Here is a 15,538-nt window from a genome sequence, read left to right as displayed (position 1 = left end):
ATCTATCTATCTATCGTTCTATCTATCGTTTCTATCTATCTATCGTTCTATCTAGTTCTATCTACGTTATATCTATCTATCTATCTATCTATCTATCTATCTATCTATCTATCTATCGATCTATCTATCTATCTATCTATCTATCTCATCTATCGTTATCTATCGTTCTATCTATCGTTCTATCTATCTTCTATATCTATCTATCTATCTATCTATCTATCTACTATCTATCTATCTCTATCTATCTAGTTCTATCTATCGTTCTATCGTTCTATCTATCTATCGTTCTATCTATCTATCGTTCTATCTATCGTTCTATCTAGTTCTATCTATCTATCATTATCTATCTTATCTATCTATCTATCGTTCTATCTATCTATCTATTCTATCTATCTATCTATCTATCTATCGATCATCTATCTATTATCTATCTATCTATCTCTCTATCTATCTATCTATCGTTCTATCGTTCTATCGTTCTATCTATCTATCTATCGTTCTATCTATCGTTCTATCTATCGTTCTATCGTTCGTTTTATCTATCTATCTATCTATCTATCTATACTATATATCTATCTATCTATCTATCTATCTATCTATCTATCTACTATCTATCTATCTATATATCTATCTATCTATCGTTCTATCGTTCTATCTATCTGTCGGTCTGTCGGTCTGTCTGTCTGTCTGTCGTCATCTATCTATCTATCGTTCTATCTATCCATCTATCGTTCTATCTATCGTTCTATCGTTTTTATCTATCTATCTATCTATATCTATCTATCTATCTATCTATCTATCTATCTATCTTCTATCTATCTATCTATCTTCTATCTATCTATCTCTATATATATATATATATCTATCTATCTACGTTCTATCGTCTATCTGTCTGTCTGTCTGTCTGTATGTTATCTATCTATCTATCTATCTATCTATCGTTCTATCTATCCATCTATCGTTCTACTATCGTTCTATCTATCTATCGTTCTATCTATTGTTCTGTCTATCGCATGTATAACTACACACCAAACATACACCGACATAAAATGAATCATTTTCACATCTGGCACATTCCTCCCAGTTAACAGACACAAATTTATACAGTGTGAATGACTAAGTCCACATTATCTCAGGCATATAGCATAAAGAATCCAATATATACCTGACAGATTGCCTGCTGGTGTCCACTTTCATGTCAGACTTTTCTGAAGCAGCTTATCAGAACCTTCATAATCATATGGAACCGTTCACACACAGACCAGGGTTTGGGAGTGCAGAGCTTGGCTGGTTGGGCGCAGAAGGGACTGAAGCAGGATGGTTTCTGAGCATGAGAACTGCACACAGGAGTGATGCATGTCATAAAACACTTGACACCCTTGTTTCTTCCCAGTGGTAGTACTAACAGAGCAGCGCCACTGTCCACATGTGCACAGCAGAGGCCTAGTTCCTCTGCAGTTTGATATCTCTCTATCTGCCACTCTCCAATCTTGTGATAGAGCTTTTAGATCACCATTGAGACATAACAGTGCTCAGAAGGCGATAATGATGTTCGCCAGCTCCTTTTTCTTGGTCCGTTATGCTGCTTTACTCAGGCCTTTCTTTTGGTTCCCCTGGAGACTTGTTCCTCTTTAACTGCTATCTCTAACTCTTTCCATCTACAAACAGCGCTGAAGACTGGCAGTTAAACACTCACACAGGCCAAAAAAAAAAAGAATATTTACTTGTAAAAAGACACGAAGAAGTCATTATTTGACCAAAAAACTGTCTATATTAAGAGTGACTGACTGTGTTTGAAGTTAAGGCAGCGATCAGTTATTGCACAACTGCTGCAGCAGTTTTACAGCCATTTAAAGGGATATTATGTGATATTTTCCCTAAAACGCTTTAGAGATACGATAATAATGCAGCTTAGTCTTTCAACACTGTTCGTACATTTTCAGGAGGTTAGACTGGCAGCCATCTTTGATTTGCATGTTTACACACAGAAACCAGCAAATCTCTCCATAAAACTTCTTTTAGGCATACACTGTAAAAAAAAAAAAAAAAGTGGTTTCCAGAACAATACTGTAAAAAACGTAACATGTAGATTTAACATTTTTAATATATGAATTCAACATAGGATTTTGGTGATATTTAGATGTTTGATGTTACATTTACTTTTAGTACTTTTAAATTAAAAAAATTTTTTTTTTTAAAGTACTAGCGGCATTGTACCCATGGTGCCATTGTACAATAACATGATACAAATCTCCCAGCATACCTCACAGCATTTGAATTCGGACATAAAATTGTGCCTAGTAGATAGTCAGGTACTGTTTTATTCATTTGGTGAGTTTGGCAGTGATCGGGCCTTTGAAGGCTGAGGAAAACCCGTACAAACACCCTCTGTGCTGTGACATTGATCGAACGGACGTTGGACGGACATAGAACGTGCATTATACAGTAGGATGAGAATAGATGAGAATTGTTTTTTTTCAAATATCAATTTCCATGTATGACTTTCAATTTTGTATTATTGATACATCAGGTCTCAATGCTCAAATATTAGTTTTGAACAAACAAAAATACTATAACACAAATATGTCGAACAAATTGGTAATTCCTTTTCAAAGTTGCCAAAGTTCTGCCCTTCCTCATTAATGACAGTCTAGCAGTGTCACTGGACAGGCCTCTGGTGAATGAAGTCCTCCCCCTGATGGATTATCTATGTATTGGGTATCTAATTGTATACATCAGGTTTTTTAACAAAAAAATATCACACTGATCATGTAGAGGCTTCAAAACTCATGTGTCGAATATGATACGTTTGGCGTTATAGGGTTAAATAGGGCGGTCTCCAAGACTTTGCACCTGTTGTCATTTGCACAGGCGAGCTTAGTTGATCACCTGTGACACACAAAACAACAGCATGTGCATTTTTTTTTTAGCAAATTTGCGCCTGTCTTTGTTAGTCAGGCCCTTCATCTGATGACTTAGCAGGACCTGGAAAAACTAGTCCATACATTCATCTTCAGTCAGCTTGATTATTGCAACAGTGTCTTTACAGGTCGACCTAAAAATTCCATTAGACAACTGCAGCTCATCCAGAACTCTGCTGCTAGAGTCCTCACCAAGAGCAGAAAAGTGGACCACATCAGTCCAACTCTGAGCTCCTTCCACTGGACCACATCAGTCCAACTCAGTCCAAATCAGTGACCTCCTGACCCAGTATGACCCACCAGACCCCTCAGGTCATCTGGATCGGTCTCCTGACCCAGTATGAACCCACCAGACCCCTCAGGTCATCTGGATCCGGTCCTCCTGACCCAGGATGAACCACCAGACCCTCAGGTCATCTGGATCCGGTCTGTTGTCAGTTCCAGAGTCAGACCCAGACCTGCAGAAGCTGCGTTCAGCTTCTATGCTCCACATGTGTGGAACAAACTCCAGAAAACCTCAGATCAGCTGAAACAGTGTTTATTTAACTCCAGGTTACAGACCCACCTGTTCCCAGCTGCATTAGAATAGAGTTTATATTCTTTTAAGCTTAAAGTTTTTATCTGTTTATCTCTTTTATCTATTTATCTGATTTTGTTTTGTTTGTTTGTTTCTCTCATGCCTATACTTTTTATGCTTCTGCTGTAATGCTTTTAATGTTTATGTAAAGCACTTTGAATTGTCTTGTACATGAAATGTGCTACAGAAATAAACCTGCCTTGTCTTCATCTGTTAAATGTCATCACTGTATGTGTCAACCCATCGAGGTGGTAATGTTTAGGTCACAAGTTATTCACTATACTTCCCATTTTTTTAAGTAAATCGACTAAAATGTGCTCACAGCTCTTCTTTGTGTCTTTGTTCATATTAAATCAGTCTCAGTGAATCCAAAGGAACTTTGTGTTGGTAAATGACAGTTGTTCAAATGGACAGGATTTCAGTTCTGTTCAACATGTTGATGCTCATATGAACTATGTTTTCAGCTCAAAAATGAACCATTTCAGCACAATTAATGCTATATTTTCATGTCACAAATGGACAAGTTCTATTTGAACTGAATTCACCTGAAAACAAATCTTCTCTTCTTTTAGATTCCCAGTTTTTCTTCCCAGATTCTCTCCTCCATATCACATGTTTTATTTGTACAGGTTCAATCTGGAGTATGGTGCTGATCCATCCTGCTTCTGTTCCACCAATACATACATGAAGAATGGCACACAGCACTGTTTACATCAACACTTTTACAATAAGAAGCTTTTATTACTCCTCTTTAGCTGATGCTAAACTATCCAATAAATAATAGTGCTCCTAGTTTTTACACAGGGATCATTAGTGTAAACGCTGACATGGCTGCAGAGCATCAGTATGATGGGATCCACAACAACCATGTCACATCCGTCCACCAGCAAAAGTTTTCACATACATGTGCTATTCCAAATCCAATATTTATGAAAATAGAGCTTCCACTGTCAAATAATTTCAGTAGTCTGTGCACAAATGGATTAGCATTATTTACACACACTTCTATGCATTATGACAACTTTTTTTTTTTTTTTGACAAAAACAGCCACTCATTTGACCACCTAAGTAAATTTTAGCCGATATGTAAAACCTACAGAATAGCATTTATTTATGAAAAGAAATAAAAACTTCAAGTCTTTGGTTTCATTTATTTGTTAGTTTCTTGTCCATGTCCTACTTCCTTTCAGAATATAACAGTATGTTCAGTTTACTGCAGTGTTAGTAAGACACAGCTGCTGTTATGCTAAATATTCTGGCGCTTGTTCAACATTCTTCAAAGAGCAGAGCAGCACACTCAAATAATGCACCACTGATAGAACAGGGTTTGGTACAGTTCACCAAGTTCAATATGAGATTTTAAGGACCTTTTTAGTACCTCGTAGAATGAGATTTAACACCCATTACACAAGTTTGATGGAAAACCATTAGGGGTGAAACAACCTCAAACTATTTACTATTGCCAGTGCACTGTATATAGATGTAATAATTAATCGTAATGGTATTCATAAATTAATGCAAGCTGGACCTGGACCTGTGGTGTAAAATGAATAGAATAACCAATAAAAGATTAATCTGGATATCAACTCTTATCCCCACTGCAGCTACAGACTATAACCCCATAAAAAAAGATGAAACCACCGCTGTTGAGACAATCCCACTTGGAGTTGCAAAGTGTGCAATATCCATTTAAAACATTCATACATAGAACCTGAGCAGACTGGATGGAATTTACAATAATGAATTGAATGTCAAATGTTTTTCCTTTTTTTTTTTCATTACCTTGGCCAATTTGTAATCCAGGTAATTTGTAGCACAGTAAAAGGTAGAGTAGAGTGTGCAGTGTCTCTAATCCACCATCACACTGCAGTCTTGCACAAAACAGTTCCACCTCTGATTCTCTACAGTTATTGGTTCTGTCTGTAGTTTCATGAGAAGTAATGATCAGTGAGAAACCATGATTACACACAAGATCTGCTGTGTTTTGTGCAACAAACGTCAGATTTTTCTGTGAGAATTACATAAGATCTTGTGTTTCTAATTAGTTATTTTATTTGGAGATCAATTATTCCTGTTTCAATCTTGATTTTTGTCGAATAATCAGAAAAATGTATGATTTGGATAGAAATAGATAGATAGAAATGTATGATTTGGAATGAGCGTTTCTCAATCAATCCACCAGAGGGCGCCGCTCTTGATTACAATACTGGCCAAATACCACGAAGAAGAGTAAAGTTTTTTGAGAAGAAGAAGAAAGTCAAAAATAATAAACATGGTGATGACAGAGGAGGTTTTGGATACTAATGTTGGTATTCAGAAGGGTACTTGTCATAAATACGACGGTAGTTTTTCGCTAACTCACACAGTCGCACGTCCATCTGGAGCCGGGCTCCGCATCCGGCTCCAACCAAAGACAGTAGAATTCTGTAAATCAGTCGTCTTGCAAAGCTCTAACATAAACACGAGTTGTCCGGAAATGTCAAATGACAAATGAGCCGTACCACAGAACATGCTCGTGCCGAACCTAGAGGGGCGTACCATACATAGTGTATGGTACGACGTGTGCCGTTGCACCCCTATTCAACACTAGATTAGATTAGATTAGATTAGATAAAATTATATTATATTAGATTAGATAACATTAGATTAGATTAGATTAGATTAGATTAGATTAGAAATAAAATAAAATTAGATTAAATTTGATAAAATTGATTAGATTAGATAAAATTATAATATTAGATTAGATAAACTCATTTGGACCGCTTGTATCCGGGATCTGGTCCTTTCGGTCATGACCCAAAGCTCATGACCATAGGTGAGGGTAGGAACGTAGATTGACCGGTAAATTGAGAGCTTCGCCTCTCGGCTCAGCTCCTTCTTTACCACAACCGACCGGTACAGCGACTGCATCACTGCAGACGCTGCACCGATCCGTCTGTCAATCTCACGCTCCATCCTTCCTCCGTCGGGTGGCTGGGCGCACCCTTAGGGATAGGGTGAGGAGCTCAGTCACCAGGGAGGAGCTCGGAGTAGAGCCGCTGCTCCTCCGCGTCGAGAGGGCCAGCTGAGGTGGCTCGGGCATCTGTTTCGGATGCCTCCTGGACGCCTCCCTGGGGAGGTGTTCCGGGCATGTCCCACCGGGAGGAGACCTCGGGGAAGACCCAGGACACGTTGGAGAGACTATGTCTCTGGGCTGGCCTGGGAACGCCTCGGGATCCCCCCGGAAGAGCTGGAAGATGTGTCTGGGGAGAGGGAAGTCTGGGCATCCCTGCTTAGACTGTTACCCCCGCGACCCGGCCCCGGATAAGCGGAAGAGAATGGATGGATGGATGGATAGATTAGATAAAATTAGATTAGATTAGATTAGATAAAATTAGATTAGATAAAATAAAATAAAATAAAATTAGATTAGATTAGATAAAATTAGATTAGATTAAATTTGATAAAATTGATTAGATTAGATAAAATAGAATACAATTAGATTAGATAAAATTAGATTAGATAAAATTAGATTAGATCAGATAAAATTAGATTAGATTAGATAAAATTAGATTAGATAAAATTAGATCAAATTAGATTAGATTAGATAAAATTAGATAAAATTAGATTCGATTCGATTCGATAAAATTAGATTAGATTAGATACAATTAGATTAGATTAGATAAAATTAGATTAGATCAGATTAGATTTAGATGGAACTTTTTTGATCCTTCAGGCAGATCCCTCAGGACATTGAGGTTCCAAAAGCAGCACAACACTGAATATACACATAAAAAGAAGCAATACAATAACTACAAAAAACAGTAGTGAAAAAAATTGCCATTGCACACATTGGAAAGTACTAAGAAACAAGTGGAAAAGTAGTAATACTACTATTACTATACTACTACTACTAAATAAGTAGCTTATTATGTTATAATATTATAACATAATATTTTAATAGGCAATATATATATATGTGTGTGTGTATAAAAAAAATCAATATATACTAATAATTACAGAATAAAAGTTATAATAAAGTGACTGTGGTCATAATAATGATACAGAAGTAATATAAGTATGTGGGTAATAATAATAATGATTGACAGGATACTGTACATGCTTTCTTCATAGTTTCTACAAGACCTTTCCAGTCCATCTCAGCTGCAAAGGTCAGTTACTGAACAATCTGGGAAACTAAAAAGAAACCACCCCACTGAGATGCTCCTGCAGTGAAATATCCCAATGCCAAAGGAACATTTAATGACACGGATTAGCTGGATACGCTGCACAGTTTTTCTTCTCACCATGTAAAAACAACAAAGAGAAGAAGGTGTGAGGATGTCCATTAGTGGCAGGATTTTACAGAGAGGCTTGAGGCAGGGATTGGCAGACAAACCAGGTGTTTCTCACCCACACAAACACAACACCACAAAAAAAAAACAAAAAAAACAACAACACCGGTAGGTGGTCTGGACAGTAGCATTTGGAAATGACAGCCTCTTTACTGCCTCCCACGGACCAGCGCTTCACCCCCACCTCATTAAAAGGAAGCACGAAAATAAGTGAAACCTTCACCATTATACAAACTATACTGCTTCCCCACATTCACCCAGCAAATGATCAATAAAATCATCCTCTCCGCTCTAACAAATATGCTCCTCTTTCTCTCACTAATCATCTAAATACTACCTCCTGGAACTTCTAAATGGTGTTGGGCTCCCCAGGGTCTAATATCTGGAACACCTGAAGAGGAAACACAGCAGGAGAGGTATTATGATAAATAGCACATAAACAAAATGAAATTACCAACTGTAGATCAGCCAAACAATGCATGTTTTCCCTTAAGAACCCTTCAAAAGAGAAAGATTTGACAGAACAACCAGACCTGAGTGTTTAGGACATTGGTGGGAGAAGTTGCAGCAGTGTGAAGCGGTCTGTCTCTATTTAGACGGATGGCATTCCCTGGGACTCAGCTTGTCACCACTCCGGTGGGTGGTTTTAAAACACACTGTCATGTGGTGTGTGTTTTGGCTGCGGCTCACCTGTCACTAAGAGGTACCGTGTAATTATCAGCCATTTCCCAGATGAAATCCTCTCTCGATGGAGTTTTCTCTGACTCCAAAACAATGAAAATGCCCTGCAAAAACCTGCATGTTTTCACAATGCTCATTAAGATGCAACAGCTATTATCTCCAGCTACAGTAGCCACACAATGGAAATAAAGAAGGGAGTTGCTATGGAAATTACACTACATGTTGTCAAGTTGCAACATGATGCACTGCAATTAACCCTGAAGCCCAGTTCACTTCAGTTCACTTCAGTTTCATTCAGTTTTCCATCCACTTTCCAAACCACTTAATCCTCGTGAGTGTTGTGGGGGTGCTGGAGGCTATCCCAGGTACTAATAGACAAAGGTGGGGTACGGGGTAAGTTAGTTTCTGAGCATATGGAATATCTGACCTATGGAAAATCTATGACAATATGACAGTCTTACTGTGTGTGTGGTTTGGACTGTGTGATTCACTCAACCCTGTTCCGTTGGTCAACTGTGTGTCTGCAGTGGGTGGTGGTTAACACTATCGCCTCCCAGCAAGAAGGCCCTGGGTTTGACGGCGGTGTTTAGGGTGGAGTTTGCATTTTTTACCCCGTATCTGCAGGGGTTTTTCAACTTCCTGTAACCATTCAGGGACATGCACTTTTAATAGGTTTTAATTGGTCAGTGTCAGTGGTGATTTCTCTCAGACTGCAGTGGAAGCCCGGCTTCCCCTAAAACTACGAAAATTAAATGCTTAAATATGTTCGGTTATGTTGACATTTTATTGACTACAAATGTGTTAGAACACGTTCATCTCACAGACGAGTTTGTTCAGAATCAGTTTTATCACAAACCAACAGACTGGCTGTTGTTCACTTCTCCTCCGTTCCCGTGTCTGTGTTTTCTCCTCCATCTCTGCTCAGTGCATTTGTCCACAGACTGTGTCCGTCTGTGGGCTTCAATGGGACTGAGTGGAATAGGTTTTTTCATTGCCTCAAAACTGGACGGTAATTGGATAAATGCCACGATGTTGTCCCGCCCCCGGACGCCAGGCGTCTCTGGAGGTGAATGGAGCTGTGGGCGGAGCTCAGCCGGGCCGGACGCCAGAATCCCATGTGCTGATTGGAGGATCGGTCGAAAGGCTGAATCCCGTTTGATTGACAGCTGTTTTCAGATCTGCTCCTTCACTGACACAGTTCAGTTTAACACCGTCACACATTCTGCTGGAAATCAGAGAAACTACTACGAAATTACTGTTCATTTCTTGCACTGTAAATAAAACACACTCATTGGACTTCCTTGTTTCAATTTAACATAATTTCAGCGTTTTCTTGTTTCGTTTCATAACTTTAATCATTTCTTGTTCAGTTTACTATCATTTTGTAGATAGTTAAATCAATCAAACTGTCGGCTAGGTCGCAGTGAAAGGAGCATCTGTAGTTTAAAAGGCTGAAGTCTGACACCACAATGCACTGGGCAGGCAATCTGAGCAGAGAGGACACTGGTCCAGTCCTGGAAAAGACGCCTACTGTGTACGATAAGGTTACTGAGCATTTTCTTAAAAAAGGGAACGGAGGGACAAAATGTATGTTTAAATAAAGCTGACTTTTTTTTTTTTTTTTTTTTTTTTGATGTAAGCCTACAATGAGCTTCCCTGTCTGAAGACGAGCAAGCCGCCACTGGTCAGTGTATAGGTGTGAATGTGAGAGTCTGCTAACATGTCAGCCCCATGGTAAACAGGTGTCACAGCAGGGGTGTAGCCTTAACCCTTCCAAGAACACTCATAGAAACACTCTGAAATTCAAACGTTCAACCAGAGTGTGTTATTGGAGGACCTGACAAAAATGTATAACTTTTGTGAAATTTTTCAAAGTTTTTTTTATACTATACCAGTGGTCCCCAACCTTTTTGTACTACGGACTGGTTTCATGCATGAAAATTTTCCGCGGACCGGGTAGAGGTGCAGGGGTCAAAAAACCTTTGTCAGTTCAGAGCATGTGATCTGAAACACTTCCACTGTAGATCAGGCAATTCCAATGACTGCAGTAGAATATCAACTCACTCTAATGCAGAACCAGTCTGAACCTGGACTGGTTTAACTGGAACTAGACGGTCCCATCTGGGGCTGATGATCCAGTCTACTTCTTGGTAATTCATCATCGCAGAAAACCCAGACACACAAAGATATGAGGTTGGAAACGACAGAAGGACTTTCAGGGCTTTTAGGGCGATATCCGCATATTCTGCTTTGACTTTAATCCAGAATGCACACAGGTTTGAAGGTGTCTCAGACATGGATAGATGTACCGGAGCAGTTTGGAGGCGCTTGTGTGTCACCTGTTGGATGAACCTGGTACTTCGGCAGAATCCTCATACTTCCTTCTAATGCAGCTTGTGTTCGCAGGCAGTCCGGACCCTTCTGCAGCCTCATCGTTCCTCATTTCTTCCCGAAAAACTTCTCCAGTGAATTTTGTTTTTGGCTCATTTCTTTAGCTTGTGTTTCTACTGATTCATGAAATGAGCACCAGAGTCAAGAGCGGTTTGATGAGGTGAGGGCGGAAACGGTTGCTTTTCAAAATTACAAGTCTCCACAAGACTAATGGAAAAAAAAATGCTTTAATATTAACCACAATTTTTTTTTTCCTTTGCGGCCCGGTACAAAAATGATCCACAGACTGGTACTGGTCCAGGGACACAGGACCAGGGTTGGGGACCACTGATGTAGAAAATCAAGGTCAGTGAAGTTACCCATAATTTGGTTCCTTACCTGGAAGTACAGTGGCCACCAAGGGCCAAATACATTGCAACGGCCCAATGCGCCTCAGTTAGAGAAAACAGCTGCAAGAACAGAAACGATGCAAATTCACAAACTCAAACACAAGTCTAAATGAGGTACAAAAAGAGGAACGTGTGCAAATGAAAAAATGTGCTGCAAGAAACAAAAACACATGCATAATCATCAAATGCTCTGCAAATAAAGAATGATGCAAACCAAGAAAACATCTGCAAATGAAAACCACTGTATAACCAGTCAGTACAATGGAAGTGCTCCAGACCGGTAGGGGGCGCTGTCAGCAGAACAGCTCAGTGCAGAGGACACACAGGATGGAGAGAGAGACGGAGAGCAGCTGACTGACAGTTTTTCAAACTACAGCGGGAATGTGACTTTTATTTGATCCTATTTGACACTAGTCTGTCGTCTATAACGCTGGCTGGCTGCAGGTTTGGAACACTTCCGTTGGAGTGAGTTTTCATTTGCAGATGTTTTCTTGGGTTTGAATCGTTTCTTTAACTGCCGAGCATTTGATGATTATGCATGTGTTTTTGTTCTTGCAGCGCATTTTTTTCATTTGCACCACGTTCCTCTTTTTGTACCTCGTTTAGACTTGTGTTTGAGTTTGTGAATTTGCATCATTTCTGTACTTGCAGCTGTTTGATCTGGAAAACATGACTGTAAATGGTCTTATATACACTATAATAAAGGCACTGTGTTAAATTTGACCATTCTAGTGTTTTTGTCTAATCTAGACATGTGGGTTTTCATGAATCTCAGTCTCATTCAAGGTTTGTGCATAACCTGGTCGTGTCCACACGTGTTACACGCAGAATCTGCCCATTTAAACACAAATAAATCGCGAGTGATTTTGCAACAGCGGTCCTTTTTGTGAAACACTCTGCCTTGCATAATTAGTTCAATCCCAAAATATACCTGTGAGAGAATACAAAGATATTCGAAAAAACAGTAGTGCGTAATTTTTCATGTCCTTTTTTACATGTTACATGCAGATTTTTTGTATGTGCATGTCAAATAAAAATGTTATATCTGAAAATAGTTTCTTTTATCTCAGTAAATATTATTTTTAAAACAGACCTAAAGTGCTTCCAAACCTGCTTTATAACATTAGTCTACATCTTGTTTGAATTTTAGCCCCATGTCCTGCTTTTAGGGACCACTTTCACAGAAGCACCCATTTCTATGTGCAATTCTAACACATACCAATACCAGACTGCCCATCTGTCCTACCTGCCACTTTCCCTCACATGTTTTATTAATCTACTTTTCACAGAGTGGCTCTCCAGTTGGTCCATTTGCATTTGGAGCCTCCCCCCTGAGGATCTGTTTTAAAATTCTCAAATGACAGTGTGTCAAACACAGAAAACCAAGACGGGCCTTTGAAAGTATATTCTGCTGGACTTTCTGCTGTACATGTAATGTCCACCAGTTGCTGAAGTGGAAATGATGGACAGAGAGGAGGATGGAGGTGAGAGTGCATGATCCAGGAGACGACAGACCGAAGCTGTGCCATGATTACAACATAATAACAGAGACTGTGACCAAATGATATGTACAGGGTAGGGGAGGCAAAATGTACACTGAACATTTAGTTGTTTTTTCTCAGCAGGCACTACGCCAATTGTTTGAAACCAAACATATATTGATGTCATAATCATACCTAACACTATTATCCATACCTTTTCAGAAACTTTTGCCCATATGAGTAATCAGGAAAGCAAACGTCAAAGAGTGTGTGATTTGCTGAATGCACTCGTCACACCAAAGGAGATTTCCAAAATAGTTGGAGTGTCCATAAAGACTGTTTATAATGGAAAGAAGAGAATGACTATGAGTAAAACTATTACCAGAAAGTCTGGAAGTGGAGGAAGCAACAAAAAACGTACCAAAGCTTTTATTAAAACTCTCAAATCCAAAATCCTAAAGGATCCAACCAAATCCATGAGAATAATGACAATTGAACTTGAGGTAGACAACAAGAGCGTTAGAAATGCAGTAAAATAGGATTTGAAGTTAAAATCTTACACAAGAACACCAAAACACTTGTTGACAACAGCAACAAATCCAACTTTAGCAATTTTTGGGAATCATGTTATGTCCGCCTTCTAGCCCAGATCTAAACCCTCTGGATTCTGCTGTTTGGGGCGTTTTAGAACATGCTACCAATAGAACATCACACAGCAATGTGGACTTTCTTAAAGATACTATTAAAGAAGAACGGGAGAAGTTCTCAACCGAATATTTGAGGAACACTTGTGCAAGTTTCAGGAAGCGTGTGAAGGCAGTTATTGAGAAAGAAGGAGGACACATAGAATAAAAACATTTTCTATTATGGACATTTTCTTGTGGCAAATAAATTCTCATGACTTTCAATAAACTAATTGGTCATACACTGTCTTTCAATCCCTGCCTCAAAATATTGTACATTTTGCTTCCCCACCCTGTAGAGCACTGCCTTTAAATGAGACTATTGTTTGTTTTAACCCTTTCATGCATGAATTATGAGAACCTTAGTGATTTTATTCCTCTTCAGGCTTGAAAAAAACAATGCAATTGAAATTTTTTGATGAACCTATTTTTCATGGAATCAAAAAAATGTATCACTCAGCTGGACGTTTTTTAACTCCATGAAGATGTAAATAATTAGTGTAAAAAACAGTTTGTCATCTTTTCATGCTCATCAGATATGACCCATTTGGATGTTTAGAGGCTCCGTAGTTACCGTGGAAACACCTCCATCTTCTACAACATTGATTCACCAGTAAAACCCATGAAGTTGGATGAATGACAGTAGATGGAGACAGTTAATGATAGATTTGCTGAAAAAGTCACCTTTTTTTTTTTTCTGTTTTCCCTGTTTCTGATTTAATAACCTTTGAATTCACTCTGAGTTTTAATAAACATCAACATGATCAACAGATTAAATATAATAAAATACCTACTTCACACTGAAAAAATGCTAAATACAGAGGATAATATAATAATAAATGGTGATAAATACTTAAAAAAGATTAAATAGAGAGAAAAAATCATTTGGTAACTGTCATCAAAGAAGCGCTGGGTCTTTATGGGTTAAATATTAATAACATTTTATTTCCTTGCCTTTATATTCACTCATGCAGATATTATGCAGGTACTGTTATAGAAGTTCAGCTTAAATTACATTGTAGAATAGCTGTCCACTGTAGTGACCACTATGCATGAAAGGGTTAATGAATATACAGTCCATGTGAGTGTCTTTTTTATCTAGAACACAGGTGTCAAACATGTGGCTTGGGGGCCAAATCCAGCCCGCCAAAGGGTCCAATCTGGCCCGTAGAATGAATTTGTGAAATGCAAAAATTACACTGAAGATATGAACAATCAATGGTGTAAAAATCATTTTAATTCAGGTTCCACATACAGACCAATTAGATCTCAGTTGGGTCAGACCAGTAAAATATTATCATAATAACCTTTAAATAATGACAGCTGCAGATTTTTTATCTTTGTTTTAGTGTAAAAAAGTAAAATTATACAAAAATGCTTACATTAAAAACTACCTTTTTACAAAAAATGTGAATAACCTGAACAAATATGAACAACCTGAAATGTCTTAAGAGAAATAAATGCAATTTTACCAATATTCTGCCTCTTAATAAATGTTTTGTGTACCTGTACTTGTAATGTAAGTTGTAATGCACATGTGTAAATGATAAACTGAGGAATATTGTTAAAATTGCACTTGTTTTTCTTAAGACATTTCAATTTGTTGATGTTATTCAGATTTTTAAGGAAACGTTGTAGATGTAAACATGATCATAATATAATTTTACTTTTTTCATTGTTATTATTTTACTGGTCTGGCCCACTGCAGATCAAACTGGGCTGAATGTGGAACTGAACTAAAATGAGTTTGACAGCCCTGATGTAGAAGATGCTGTGATCGTCCTTTTCACTTATAAGTTTTCTGTCGTATTCATACAGAATAGTTTCAGTTATTCAGTATTGAGTCCCTACAAACTAAACTGACTTTAACCCTGTAAAGCCTGAACCATTAAATCATTGACAGAAAATTTCAGTTCTTTGAAACTGGAGCCTTTATTGGTTCTTCTGAACAACCAAAAATATTATTTTCCATGTATGAGTTTTAATTTTGTATCATATTTGATACATCAGGTCTCAATGCTCAAATATTATTATTTATGAATAAACAAAAACATAATATAACATAATCATGTCTAACAAAT

The 15,538-nt window shown here is 38.1% G+C and overlaps 1 pseudogene; it reads right to left on the bottom strand.

Annotated features, from left to right (window-relative positions):
* Window positions 1–10,946, bottom strand: part of LOC115437426 (cadherin-18-like) — a 127,173-nt pseudogene extending 116,227 nt beyond the window's left edge.
* Window positions 10,947–15,538: the final 4,592 nt, after the last annotated feature.

Source organism: Sphaeramia orbicularis, chromosome 17 (genome assembly GCF_902148855.1).
Source record: "Sphaeramia orbicularis chromosome 17, fSphaOr1.1, whole genome shotgun sequence".
Lineage (NCBI taxonomy): Eukaryota > Metazoa > Chordata > Actinopteri > Kurtiformes > Apogonidae > Sphaeramia > Sphaeramia orbicularis.
Note: the sequence above shows the minus strand (reverse complement) of the source record. Positions and strands in the feature narration are given on the sequence as shown.